The 15252-nt window shown below is 40.4% G+C and overlaps 1 protein-coding gene across 8 annotated transcripts in view; it reads left to right on the top strand.

Moving 5' to 3' along the window:
- FBXW11 (F-box and WD repeat domain containing 11) overlaps window positions 1-15252 on the top strand; it is a 97216-nt gene that overhangs the window by 7216 nt on the left and 74748 nt on the right. For 4 of the 8 annotated variants that reach the window (XR_006354882.1, XM_043985692.1, XM_043985690.1 and 1 more), the window contains exon 2: window positions 6945-7112. The exons of the other annotated variants lie outside the window; for them this stretch is intronic. The gene's annotated coding sequence lies outside the window, so the exon portion shown is untranslated. The remainder of the gene's footprint in view (window positions 1-6944; window positions 7113-15252) is intronic. 8 annotated transcript variants of the gene reach the window in all.

The raw sequence follows: 15252 nt of genomic DNA, 5'->3' as shown, positions 1-15252 counted from the left end.
AATCTAAAACATTTAATGATTTAAAAAGAACAGATGGAGAAAGAGTCTGATAGAGCTTGAAGGGTGACAAACCTCAATAGGTTGTAAGATGAATGTTAGTCAAAAATTAAACAGTGTGACATTGGCCTATACTTCAGCCAAACCCAGTTAAATTTTCACTGGCTTCTAGCATGGTACAGCAGAAAGAGCAGTGAATTTGGTGTCAGGATGTGGATTTAAATTCCACCTCCGACACATTACCTATGTGATCTTAGGCAAGACACTTAATGTCTGTGGGCCTCAAGTTTTCTCATCTGTAAAATATCAGAGGGTTAGACTATATGACCTCAGGTCCACTACCACTTTTTTTTGTTTTGTTTTTTTTGGTGGGGCAAATGGGAGTTAAGTGACTTGCCCAAGGTCAAGTGTCTGAGGCTGGATTTGAACTCAGGTACTCCTGAATCCAGGGCCAGTGCTTTTATCCTTGGCACCACCTAGCTGCCCCGCCCACTTCCACTTTTAAAATAGGTGTTCTTATGGAACGAAGTAATATTTGTAGCTCTTCAAAAGCCCTGAAACTACTAGAATTACTTTGTAATGCCATTACAAGCCCTTATTGGGGAGAATGTGCTTGAGGTTTCCTTCTCTGTGACCAGAACAAGTTTTTCTTTTAGGATATTTGGCAAAAATCCAGCTGAGGGTACGTTATCTAGTTCCCCAGCCTTGTTGTATGTTATGTAAACAATGGTTCTCATATATTTCTGACTTTGTTTTTGCTAGATTATCATCCTCTTATCATAGGCAAGCCCAAAGGCTCTGTTCTGGTCTATTTCTGTTCTATGTTACTGTTTTTTAGTTGTGTCTGACTTGTGACCCCATTTTGGGTTTTCTTGGCAAAGATATTGGAGTGGTTTGCCATTTCCTTCTCTAGCTCATTTTGCAGATGAGACTTCACACACACACACACACACACACACACGCCTCGCACACACCTTGCACATGCCACATGCCTCGTACATGCCAAAGACATGGCTAGGACATACACCTGGTACATAGAAAAATGCCATCTTTGCTAATGTCAAAATTTATCATAGCCTATGTAGGCTTGTGTGTAGGCGTATGTAGATGTGTTGGCATGTTTAGGTATGTTGGACCTGTATTTTAAGCTTTAAACACATGCCTAAAACATGCCTAGTGAGTGCTGAGGCTGGATTTGAACTCAGGAAGATGAGACCTTTTTTTTTTTTCTTTTTGGGTGGCAATGGGGGTTAAGTGACTTGCCCAGTGTCACACAGCTAGTAAGTGTCAAGTGTCTGAGGCCGCGAATCCAGGGCTGGTGCTTTATCCACTGTGCCACCTAGCTGCCCCTCACACACCCTTCTTGGAGTCTCCCTGACTGTCCTAGCTCTAAGTCTCTCCACTCTTTTGATATCTCACCAGAACCCTGTAGATCAATTATACTTTCTATTCACTTGACTCTCTTAGCCTTCATCTCCTGAACTTTGCTTCTACATTGCCAGATGCCTGCTATATATTTTCAACTGACTGTCCCAGAGGCATCTCAAACTCAACCTGTCAAAAATAGAACTCATTTTTTCCCCCATAACCTATCTCTTCTTCAAATTTCCCTATTTTCATTGAGGAAACCATCAATTTTCCAGTCACCCACATTCACAACATTGGTGTCACCTTAGGGAAAATTTCCCTTTCCCTCATTGTCCATCAATTGCCTGTGCCTGTCAATCCTACCTCCAACAACATCTTTTGTAAACATTCCTTTCTCTCCATTCTGGCAAAAAAACCCAAAAACCCAAAGTATTCCCTCAGCATCTTTCACCTGAACCTTTTAAGAGCCTTTACTTGGTCTTCTTCTTGGACCACTCTCTCCTTTCCAAACAATCCTTCATAGAGCCACCAAATTGATAATTCTATTTAAAAAAAAAAATTGGGAGGCAATCTAGGTAAGTGACTTGCCCAGGGTCACATGGCTAAATTTGTCTGAGGCCAAATTTGAACTCAGTCTTCCTGACTCTAGGGCCAGTGCTCTATCCACTACACCACCTACCAGCCCCTATTTAAAAATCACAAATCCGATTATATTTTCATTTTCTGAAACAAACAACACACAGCCCTCAGAAACAAAAAACCAACCAACCAACCCCCCCCCCCCCAATCCACTATTCTGGTTGGCACTTCCAAATTAGGACTCCCACCCACACCTACAATTCCCCTTCCTCACTCTCCAATCCAGTGTAACAGGGCTTTTAGCTGTTTACCATAATTTTCCACCTCTGATCTTTTATTTAAGCCATCTTCCAAGTCTAAAATGCATCTTCAATTAAAAGGCATTTATTAAGAATAGCACCTATCCTCCAGTGCAAAGATGAAAGTGATAAGTATATGTGTCTATAGATGTAGATATCTTTCTCTACACATATACCACATACATACAAAATAGATATAAGATTATTGTGGGAGTGGTGGTAGGGGGGGTACTAACAATTGAGGTTGTTGACAGGAAAAGACCTAATTTGGAAGGTGGTACTTAAGACCTGACCCTTGAAGAAAAGTAGGAACTCCATCTTATATGTCTGCATTTTTACATATTTTGTAAATATTAAATGTAAGTTAATTGAGTATAGGTACTATTTTTTTACCTTCCTCTATATCCCCAGATAGACTCATTGCCTATCCTGTAAATGCTTTGATTAATGGTTGGATGGAGGTGAGAAGGGAATACAGTTCATTCTGTGCCAGGGAGTAGTCATTGTAAAGGCAGGAAGATGGGAGTGGGAGGGCTGAACTTGTGCTTGGAGGTGAAATTTTAAGGTCACACATTATAGGAGAGCTTAAGAGGCCAAACTTTAACTTCATATTCCCCCCCCCCCCCCCATGAGGGTTAAATGACTTGCCCAGGGACACACAGCTAGTACGTGTCAAGTGTCTGAGGTCAAATTTGAACTCAGATCCTCCTGAATCCAGGGCCGGTACTTCATCCACTGTACCACCTAGCTGCCCCCCCTAACTTTCTTCTAAGCACAGGTCCAGGAACTGCCTCCTAAGTGAGACCAGGAAATTAAAGCATTTTCCCCTCTTTTTTTTAGGGGGGGGGGATTTTTTGTTAGTTTATTTGTGTGTGTGTGTGTGTGTGTGTGTTTTTTTTTGGTAGGGCAATGAGGATTAAGTGACTTGCCCAGGGTCACACAGCTAGTAAGTGTCAAGTGTCTGAGGTCAAATTTGAACTCAAGTCTTCCCAAATCCAGGGCCAGTGTTTATCCATTGCACCACCTAGCTGCCCCCCCCCCCTTAATTTTTAAAATTGGTTTTTAAATTCTTTTTTTGTGAACATTTATCCTCTGCTAGAATATAAGCTTCTTGAGGGCCAGCATTATTGTTTTGTATTGTATTCCCAGTGCCTGACACATGATAGGTGCCTATTAAATGTTTATTGCATTAAAGTGGGAGAATAGATTTACTCTACAACTGTAGCAGTATATCTCTTTTTTAAAACAAATGACAAGAGCCCATTTATCCCTGATAATATTTGGGATAATCTGGGAAAGAAGAGGAAAAGATGCTTCAAGAAATGATTCTGGAAAGAGATTTCCTTGAGATCTGACTTATGCACATGTTGTGAGAAGGTTCTGAGGAATAGTTGAGTAGAGCACTTTAGAGAGAGGGTGTCAGAGTGCTGAGTGTGGATTGCTGTCTTTTTACTTCTGAGAAATCTTTAAAGACTGTGGAATGGGCGAGATGGGTGTCTGAGTAAAGAAGGTCTCCAGGGATTCTAGCCTTAAATCCTGTAATTAAGAATTGTATCTCATTTACAATGATCTAAATGGTGTATTATTGCCCAAGACTAAAACATAATGTGATGAAGGCTTCTGCCACATGAAATTATGTGACTGGAGAGGAAGGGCTAATGTAGAGTCAATCTCCATTGTGGGGGAAGAATTGGTAGAGATAAATGGGTTACAGGTTCCCGGCCTTTAGGTACTGAGGACAAGCTATCTATGACTGTGTTGTAAAGTGGGGAACTGAAAGGGGAAGAATGAAAAAAGAACCATTTGACTTGGGGTCAGAACCTCAATTTGAACCACAGCCCTGCTCTTTTCTCCCTATGTGCCTTGGGTGTGGCTCCTAAACTCTGAGGATAAACCTGGGCAATTTCTGGTCCTACTTCAAGATATTTTAAATGTCTGTACAAGCTAGAGAAAAATCTTTTTAAAAAGAGCGACTGAAATGACCCAGAGAGTCTAATTCCAAATAAGTATCTAGTAGTTAGAATTGGCTCTGAGGCATTAAGGACAAAAAAGAAAACTCCCACAAACCAAGTTCTGCCCTCATGCAAGTTATACATTCTAACTAATGCAGTTAAGTGGTATAGTGGGTAGAGCTTGGTAAGACTGGAATTTGAATTCTGTCCCAGACACTTATCAGCTACCTACCTGTGTGACCCTGGGTAAGTCACATTTCTGTCCCAGACACTTATCAGCTACCTGTGTGACCCTGGATAAGTTACTTAACTTCACTCAGCCTCATTTTCCTAATCTTTATAATAGAGATAATAACTTTATCTATCTCACAGGATTGTTGTGGTGATCAAATGAGAACACATGTGCAGTTATCCCTTCCACTTTCACTAGTTAGCATAAGAAATTACTGTAGTATTTTGTATTTTTTTTTCATAGAATATTTTTTGTTAGCATTGACCTACATTATTGACTATAGTCTATAAGAATACTTAACCCACATTTTACAATAAGGTAATGTAGACACCTTGTAAAAGAGAGAAAAAAAAATCAGACTTCTGGTATGAAGGAGGGTCAAATTTTTTTTATCAGGATTTGAGGGGCTGCTTCCCCTAATCCCTGTGATAACTGTGCATGTTTTGTAAACCTTAAAAGCACTTTAAGTGTTAGCTACCATCAAACAGAATTAACAGAAGGAAATATAAAATATCTAGGAGTTGAAGAGAGGATATGAGCAAGTGGGGTGGGGAGCAGAATAGGCTCCAATAAGATGTGGCAAATCATGAAGGGTATGGACAGGGGTGAGCTAGTAAATATTAACTACAAACTCCCCAGGAAAAAAAAATTGTGCCCACAGCACACTTGTAAGTTTAATCTGCATTATTAATATTTTCTACACCACTTTTCAATCTAGACAGTCAACAAAATGGGGAGAGTTTTGTAGCATTGGTCAATTTTCAATTGAAAATTTAACATCGGGGTCTCCAGAAATTGTAGAAGCAGACCACAGTGCACTCCGGGATGGGTAGACATGGGTTGTTCACCCCCACCCCCAACCCCACCAAATCTGGAACAGTTTCAGTTCTAGTTTCAGTTAATTTGGGTCTGAGAGACTAATTCCTCTTTCTTAGTCATGAGAAGTTTGTGGGCCACTTGCATTGGTACCACGCATTTTATTACTATTTGGGGAATTATAGTTCTTTAAAGGTAATATTTTATTTGTTTTTTAGTAGTGAGAATGTGAGATATTGACCTTTATATCTGATTCTCAATTGACCCATTTAAACTCTGCTTGGAGATAGTTGAACAAAACCAAACCCAAGCAAAACATTGTAATTGGAATATTTTCTACCAGGCAGAACCTGAGGGTTTCCTACTTTTCTTATCTCAATTGCTCTTCCACTAGAGGTTTGATCTCTCTAGTCACAGAGCACTGAGGACAAGTTAGAAAATGGAGCATACCAACTGAAACTTCACCTTCAGCTTACTTACTTCATGGCTATGGAAACTGAGGGGATGAGGGGAGCAATTTGAGATTCCATACTGAGGGCGGTAGGGTTTTGTCTAAACTGCAGTTGTCTCACATGCTCTTCCGTGTGTTTCTTTCTCCCATACTTGACATAGCATTCACATACTGTCTTGTGAAAGAGGTGGTGAAAAAGATGGGAGTGTTGCTATATTTACTGACCGGGATTATTTCTTTAAAGTAGTAGTAAACTAGTAGTAAGTTGTCCATTGAGGTTTATTGTTTTAGTAATAAAGTGCCTGGCCATAGGTGAGGCTGATTTCAGTTTTAAAAAATCATTGAACCTGTCTTAGGGGAAAGGGTACAAGACCTAGGTTGTTATTATCCCACCTTTGACATTTAACTGTTACCTTGGGCAAGTCCTTTAACTTCTTTAGTCTGCGGTAAATCTTTGAGACTTACCTACTGAGTTATTTAGAGCAGGGTATCTTAAACTTTTTCTGCTTTCCACCCCTTTTTGCCTGAGAAATTTCCATTTAGTTACTCTATTCCATGGGGTGGAGACCCACAGTTTAAGAAGTTTGATTTAGAGAAGTCTCTATCTCCATAGGAGGGAGTTCCACGTCTACACTTGCAATGTCTCTTCTGTTTAAACTTGGACTGAGTTCTAATGGTTCACATTGGCTCTTTGGTTTAGCTGTCATGTTTTTCCTGTTGGTTACAAAATTAGTGTTTCTAGAGATTCTTGGCAATGGTGAATTTTTGATACTTAATTCAAATACTGCAAACAGAAAGATGTCTTGTAGGTATTGGAGATATTTAGGTCCCTGTGTTTAAGGTGCCTGAGAACTTGGCTTCTAAGCTGACAATCTTTTTCCTAGTTAGTTGGTAGAAGAAGGGATGAGAAGAAAAGGAATAATGACAATATATCATAGCTGATAATAGGGTAAGGCTTGGTAGAGAATTTGTACTTATTTAGAAATTGCTGAACCTCATTGATCATGATTGAAGTTAAAGATGTTCCTTTGTGTGCTAAAGAGATTTTCTTGTCCTGTCAATCTTTGCTATAAGGAATCTTACTCATAAGATGTTCATACTGAGCTGGTTGGCTTAGGGTGTGGTCTTGGCCTGTAACCGTTTTCTGGGACTCAGATCCACCACTCCACAGACCCTTCCATTACATAGTGGCCACCATTTGCCACTGGTGCCATGGTAGGTGTATGGATTGCTTTCTGTCTTTCCAACAGTTACCGAAGTGCATGTTTGGGATTTTGTTGAAGAAAGCTGGATACAGTAAAGCTGAAGGAATCTTGGAAGATGATTGACTGCTGTCTTTTCTCAGACTAGTCTGAAAGGGAATACCCTCCACCCATTCATTCTGGATTGGTGGATCTGAAGTACAAACTATTTTCCAGGTAAGCAATTACCTTGTTTTGTTTTGTGGAACTCATTTCTTTTGAAAACCAGCTTTATTACTTTAAAAATTTTTTCTTTCCCCTACTTCCATAACCAAATGGAATAGATTGTTAGATATTTAGTGTCTTGTTTCTTTGGCCTGGTGTTAGTCAATGTATCTGAGGCAGCATTTCCTAGTAGAAACTTCATTGAGTGTCATGAATGAGATTAAGGTTGTTCTGAAACATATCCTAGGTCCAAATGGAATGACATCTCCTTTGATTTATGAATGGAACCACTACAATAACCAAAGCATATATATATATATATATATATATATATATATATATATATATATATATATATATATATATATATATATATATATATATATATATAGGACCACTTGGGCAATGTAGTTGTTACATTGAGAAGTGACTTCTGAAAGACATAATGAAAACTTTGTTGCGATATCTTGTAGGATTAATGGAGTTAACTGTCATAAAACAGTTTGTTGCTCTCATATCATGCCGTGATCTTCATTTCTTTGAATATTTGGAGCTTCTCTGCAAGGGTGCTTAGTGATACCATTTCAGGTTTTGGAACAGATTCACATTTACACTTGTGACAGAACAAGAAGCAGCAAGGCTTTGGGTGATGTTTTGGCCTCCCATTCATTTGTTATCCCGTCTATGCCATCGGATGAGTTGTCAGAAAGTATGTAAAGCTATCTAAAACAGATGAGTTGATGTACTGCTGAATCTCTGAAGTTGGAAGGGACCTCAGGCCCTCTCTCTAGTTCCATTGGTACATGAACTAGAATCATTCACACAACATACTGGACAAGTAATCATCTAGCCTTTTTACTTGTGTCTCCAACAAGGGGGTAGGGGGTGGGGGAGAGAACATGCCACTTCCAAGGGGGGAATAGAAGAGAAGGGAAGGGCATAAGAATTTACCTAGCACCTACTATGTGCCAAGGACTGTTCTAAGCACTTTGCAGACTAGTCTCATTTGATCCTTACAGCAACCTTATAAAGGAAGTGTTTTTATCTGCATTTTACAATTGAGAAAACTGAGGCAAACAGTGTTAAGTGACTTGCCCAAGTCACAGAACTAGAAGGTCGCTCAGGCCTTCCTGACTCCAGGCCCAATTTTTTACCCACCATGTTACCTAGCTGCCAGAGGCAAACAGGTTCCACTTTGAAAACAGTGTCAGGAAATCCTTTCTGTCAAGCTGTCAGCCAGTAAATATTTATTAAAAAATTACAATGTGCCAGGCTTTGTGCTAAGGGCTGGGAATATAAAGTTAAAATAGAGTCGCTGTACTCAAGGAATTCACCATCTAATGGGGCGGACAATATACAATTATGTACCAATAGGCTATATGCAAGATAAATAGGAAATATTAAATATTAAAGAGGGATTAGGAAAGGCTTCCTGTAGAAGGGTGGAATTTTAGCTTGGAAACAAGGCAGACCAGAAGGCAGAAGTGAGGAAGGGCATTCCAGGCAGGGGGCCAGCTACTGAAAATGCCCAGTTAGGGGGTGAGTGTCTTGTTTGAAGAACAAGCAGGAGGTCAGTGTTACTAGGTATAAGGTGTAGAGGCAGGTCATAGGGAGTCCCTGTAGTTTTTGAGCAGGGGGTGACATGGGTCAGACCTGCTTATTGGGAATATCACTTGGACACACATTTGGAAGATGGATTGAGAGTGGGAAAAGCTTGTGGTGGAGGGACCAACCAATAGGCTGTTGCAGTATTCCAGGCTTGAGATGAAGAGGGCTTTGTGCCAAGATGGTGGCAGTGGTAGAGGTAAGAAGGGGGCATATGGGAGAAATATTGCAAAAATACAGGGGACAGCTAGATGGCACAGCGGATAAAGCACCGGCCCTGGATTCAGAAGGACCTGAGTTCAAATTCGGCCTCAGACACTTGACACTTACTAGCTGTGTGACCCTGGGCAAGTCACTTAACCCTCATTGCCCCACCCAAAACAAAAACAAAACAAAGGTACAGATGATAGGCCTTAGAGGTAGCAAGAGTGAATCTGGGGAATGAGAGATAGGGAGGAGTTGAGGGTGACACCAGGCTGGTGACTTGGAGGGTGGAGGTGTCTTCAATAGTAATAGGGAAGTTTAGAAAGGGGAAAGGTTTGGGGGAAAAGGTAATTTTGGATGTTTTGGAGTTTAAGATCCACTTGTTCCTGGTTCTATTTGGGACCAAATAGAACAAATCTAGTCCCTATTCCCATTGTTAGCCCTTCAAATACTGAAGATGTCTTTAATGTGACAGCTAGGTCATCTCTTCTCTAGTCTAAAGCAAATGGAATTCCTTCACCTTATTTCATGCTATGATTTTTTTGGGGGGGGTAGGGTGGGGCAATGAGGGGTTAAGTGACTTGCTCAGGGTCACACAGCCATGTGATGATCTTAAGTCCTTATACCATCCTGGTCTTCTGGACATACTTTTATCTTCCTAAAATGTAATGACTGGAATTGAGCATAGTCCTTCAGTTGTGGTCTGCTCAGAGCAGAGTACAAAATAAAAAAAAAAGGTGACTAAGATAGTATAAGAAATCTTATTAAAATATTAAAGCAAGTGCTGAGTAGGGAAGTACTTCAGGGTCTGGTGAACTCAAAGCCATCTTCATGCTTCTGAGTTGGTTTTTTTTTTTTTTTTTAAGTGAGGCAATTGGGATTAAGTGACTTGCCCAGGGTCACACAGCTAGTAAGTGCTAAGTGTCTGAGGCTGGATTTGAACTCAGGTACTCCTGACTCCAGGGCCAGTGCTCTATCCACTAAGCCATCTAGCTGCCCCCATTCTTTCTCTTTTTTAATGCTATCTTGGTAACTTAAGTAACTATGTACCCTTAGTTGTCTATTAAAACATGTTCATGTGGCCTATTTTAATGGCTGTTGTATTGTGAAGTAGTGGCCACTTCCCACTCCTTTCCTTTCTGCCCTTGGAAGAACAGGCAATTTCTTGTAACATTAAGCAATTTTCCCAGAATTCCCTTCTTCCTTCCCCCAACCAAGGATTTATTTTGGTTGCAAACTCAGAATTCATGATGCTTGCCTCAATTAAAATTCCTTTAATCTTGAAAGTATTTCTCTTGGATCATTATTTTCCACCTAGTATCCAAATTGGTCAGTGCCACTCCTGAGGAATTATGGGTAGTTTCTGAAGAATGGAACTAAACATGCATGTAAAGGGAAATGGGGGGGGGAGGGGGATGAAGGATATTTTGAATTTATAAGACCAGCACCGTGGATATTGCCCTCCTTTCTGGCTTTTGTGACTAGCCTTCCCCATACCTCCAAATTTTGCCCCCATAATCACTCTTTACTCTCTACTTGTGCCAGTCTTTTATATTAGAGAATAACTCAGGCCAGAGCATGATTCTCTACTGGAAAAATTAAGGAAAGCGGTTAATAGGTTTTCTCTTTCCTTACTAGTAGATAGGTATTAGATCCCAGTTTTGGCCCAGAATCTGATCATTTCTATAAATGAGTAAAGGCAGGGGTAAATAGAAGTTGTGTTTCTCTCTTTTTAAATGTCATTATGAAAGCACATCTATAAACTAGATAGTTTTTAATCCACTTGCTGAAAATTAGTAGATTATTCTTGTGCTAAATGAAAATTTAGCAAATGAGAAAGTTAGGTTTTAAATAACACCACCTTCCTCCTCTCAGTAAGTAAGCACTTTGGGAAGGGCACAGTTTTCAGACACACTTCTTTGTTATTGTAGATTCAACAAATAACCATTTTGAGATGCAGAGTCAAATCATGGACTTATGTACAGACCTCGAGTTGGCAGGGATATCAGAGGTCATTTAATCCAGGTTCCTTACAGTACAAAGGAGAAAACTAAGGTCTTTAAAGGTCAAATTACTTTAAGGTCTCAGTCAATTTCAGAGTTGGGATTTGAATCCAGGTCTTGATTTCGGAGCCTTTTTATTCTCCTTTAATTCAAAGGATGCCCATTTTTAGTATAGTAGCCTCTACTTAAGTAAATAAACCATAACATGAGAATAAAAGTATCAACATAAGCATAAACCTAACAATTGCTGTGTTAAGGGCTAAAATTCTAGCTAAACTGTCTAAAATATCTAATGAGTGGTCGCCAATAAATTATAAGCTTTAGCAAGAGTTAGACTTTTAAGCATTTATTAAGGAGAATAAGAATTTGGTAAAGAGAGAGAAAAAGGCCTAGATTTCTATCTATTAAAGGGAGAGCACATTTCTAGCTCCCTTCTCCACCAGAGTCCAGAGGAAAAGAGAGCGAGACTGAGCGCCAGTCTCTTCCTTCCTCCTCCCACTAGCCCGCGTCACTTCCTGACTCCTGGTCTTGCCCTCAAAGACCTTCCCTTCATGGGCAGAACTCCTCTACAGTAAGTATCCAGCAGGTGGCGTTATTCCAATCGTTACAGCTGTTTATTAGGTCAGTAACTATAAATGCTACAGAGCAGGGTACTCTTTTATCTACAGCTGACCTAATGAGGAAGCCTCCTACTATAGCCTTAAAACTTTTGTTTCTTAAAAGCTCTTTATATGGTAAATCTCTGGTGATTGACCATTTGTTTGTCTTATGGGACCATTTTGAAGATTCATTTATTTGGGCAGTCTTCTTAGAGCAATGATTCAAAATTCTTTGGTGAAAGACACCTTGAGGTTGTCTTTATGGGGTCAGCAATTCTAGAAAGTTAAAAGTAACAATGTATATGTTGAGTACTGATTTTGACTTTTCATCAGAATTCTGGAGCTACATTCCCAGAGTAATACAATTATTATTGTTAAGTTGTGTCCTATTCTTGGTGACCCCCCTGGATCATACCTTCCATGGGATTTTCTTGGCAAAGATACTGGAGTGGTTTAAGTGGATTAAGGCTAATAGAAGGGGCAGTTAGGTGGCACAGTGAGTGGATAAATCAGGCACTGGCTCTGGAATCAAGAGGACTTGTTCAAATTTCACCTCAGACACTTACTGGCTGTGTGACCCTGTGCAAGTCACTTAACATCTGGAGCCATCTCCAGTCCTCCTGATATATAAATATAAAGAATATATCTTGCCACTGGACCCAGATGGCTCTGGAGGAGTGAGGTTGGTGACTTTGCACAACCTTGCCTCACTTAAATCCATTTCACTGCAAGTCATGACATCACCCTGATGTCATGGTCCTGAAGGAAAAACAAGATCGAAGATTAAGTGATTTGTTTTAGGATCACATAGCTAGTGCCTGAGGCCTGATTTGAACTCAGGTATTTTTGACTCAAGGCCCAGTGCTCTCACTATGCACTGAATCACCTAGCTGCCTCCTAGGAAAACAATTAGCACCACTGAATGACATATTAGATGAATATGGTATAGGGGCTTGTGAGATTTAGGTTGAAAGGGATTTTAGAGATTTCTCATCCCTCTTAATTTACAGAGGAACAAACTGAGGCCAGAGAGGAAATGTTTTGGTTAAACTAAGTAATAAAGTAACAGGTCCAGAGTTCAAACCCAGGCTCTCTGATTCCAAATTTGATGCTCTTTTGCCATCTCTCTCTCTCTCTCTCTCTCTCTCTCTCTCTCTCTGAATACTAGCATTCATTTCAAAGAGCAGTCTGCCTTTGTACATGTAATCTTCATGTATTTAATTTTCTTGAGCCCTGGCAAGAATTTGGCCAAAATGACGAAGTGGGATATTCAAGAGAAAAGGGGACCCTGGCTTCAAGTCCATATCTGCCCCTTTTTACCTCCTTGCCTTGGGCAAACCACCTGAGACAACTCGGTGGAGCAGCCAATAGAGCATTAGGCCTGGAGTCAAGAAGCCCTGATTTCAAATTTGACCTCAGATAATTACTAGCTATGTGACTCTGGGCCAGTCACCTAAGTCTATCTGCCTCAGTTTCCTCAACTCTAATGGGGAGCATAATAGCACCTCCTACTTCACGAGTTGACATGAAGATCAATGAGATACTATTTGTAGGGCACTTAGCACAAGGCCTGCCAGATACGTGGGTGCTTACTAAATGCTTCTTCCTTTCCTTCTCTGTAAAATGATGAGGCTGGACTAGATCACCTGTAGGGAGTGTGCTTTGGTTCCCAAGTCCTCAGGTCAAATACCTCGTGATCTTGGGAGCTCAGTCAAGTGCATCCCTATAAAGACATTCCACACTGAAGTCCCATTTCATTGGAGTTCTTGCTGACTCCTTGGTACTTGAATGTGTATTCAGCCATGCCGCCAATGTGGTTACTCCAGATACTTAGCATGGAGCATGTTTCCAACTACTTAGACAGTTTGCCTGCAGTGTGCTTAAAGGAGCAAAACTCCAGAAATCTGGCCAAAGTGAGGGTAGCACAAGCTTGGTAGTCTGACCCAGCAGCTTCCCCAGTTTGGCTTTTGATTTCCAATGGCTGCATAGATCTGCTTCGTTTCATTAAGGGGCAATTAGTGTATACTTTTTTCCTCTCTCTCTCTCTTTTTTTCTGCAGTGCAATGAGGGTGTAAGTGACTTGCTCAGGGTCACATAGCTAGTAAGTGTCAAGTGTTTGAGGCCAGATTTGAACTTAGGTACTCCTGAATCCAGGGCCAGTGCTTTATCTACTGCGCCACCTAGCTGCCCCCTATTGTACTTTTTTTTTTTAATGTTAACACTTTATTTTCCTAGACTTCAGGGTTATACATGCAAAAATAGATAGAATAGAACGGAACTCAATTTTTTTAAGTATATAAAGAAAGACAGTTTTATAAACATTTTTAAGATACCTCAAAACAGTGTATTTTAGGGACCAAGGAGTATTTCTATTATTCAGCTTTCTGATAGCTATATACTGTTATCAGACCACAAGAGTTTTAGTGAGTTAACATTAGATTACAATAGGGGCAGCTAGGTAGGCACAGTGGATAGAGCACCGGCCCTGGATTCAGGAAGACCTAAGCTCAAATCTGACCTCAGACACTTAACACTAGCTGTGTGACCCTGGGCAAGTCACTTAACCCCAACTGCCTCACCAAAACAAACAAACAAAACAAACAAAAAAATTAGATTACAGTGTTGGACATATTAAGGATATTATTTCTCCCTCCCTAAAATAAAACCAAAGTAAACTACAATTATTACAAGTTCTTGCTTGAATGTCTAAGGTATCACAGTACTGATTCTACTGTATACTTTTTCAATGAACAAACTACAGCTACTTAAATTCTTTGCCTTCTTATTCTCTATCAGTTTTGCTTTTTCCATGCATAGACATTACATAGTTACCTGTATGCTGGCAAAATCAATCAATAAAACATTAATTGAGCGTTGGACAAAGGTAGTTGGGAAAGTAGGGAGGAGAGAAGCTCCCCAGGCCTCTGACCATCTATGTCTTTGGGACATCTTCACCCCTCTGCTACACAGAATGAGCTACTTCTTCCCCCCTACCCCGCCCTTCCCCATGTGAGGTTTTGCTAATAAGGCTCTTGGAGCAATTCCAGGGAACTTCAGAAGTGGCATCTCACCCTGACCATTGTCAGGACATGTGGGGGAGAGCCTGGGAGGGAAAAGGAGATTGCCTGATCAGTCTCTACCCAGCTGGCCCCTGCTTAAAAACAGTTCTACAAGACTTCAGTCTTGTCCCTCCTCTGTCCCTCCCACATGCCAGCCCTGTTTCTCTTACCCCAAATTCCAATCTCCTTTCTTTGCCTGCTGCTTCAAAAAAAAGTTTGCAGCTGTTCTGCCTGCAGAATTTCCTCTTCTCTTGGGGGATGGGGCCCTGAATCTTCCTCTAGGAATGCTTTTTATTTTTTATTTATTTTATTTTATTTTATTTTTAGCCCTTCCCATCCAACTCATCCCCAGCCATCCCTCTTAAGCTGCATGGAGTTCCTTTCAAGGGAGCTTTCACTACCCACTTCATTCTTGGGAATCTTTGACAACTATTCTTACTAGAGAGTAGCACTTTATTTAGTTGTAAGTAGTACTTTGAGCACCAGGAAGTTATTAGCCTGCATAAGGATTCATCTGCCCCTTTTATTCTTCCCAAGGACAGTGATGGATCAAAGCATCACATGACATGTGATGGCACATAACATCAGAGGCCTTGAAATGGAAAGTATTACTGTGGGTTGCATTTTCAGTATAAATGAAAATTTATTTTTCTTTGGTGTGTTTTTTTAAGACAGGGGAGGA

The sequence above is a fragment of the Dromiciops gliroides genome, chromosome 2, assembly GCF_019393635.1.
Source record: "Dromiciops gliroides isolate mDroGli1 chromosome 2, mDroGli1.pri, whole genome shotgun sequence".
NCBI lineage: Eukaryota > Metazoa > Chordata > Mammalia > Microbiotheria > Microbiotheriidae > Dromiciops > Dromiciops gliroides.
The sequence above is the reverse complement of the archived record's forward strand: the minus strand, read 5'-3'. Positions and strand labels throughout refer to the sequence as shown.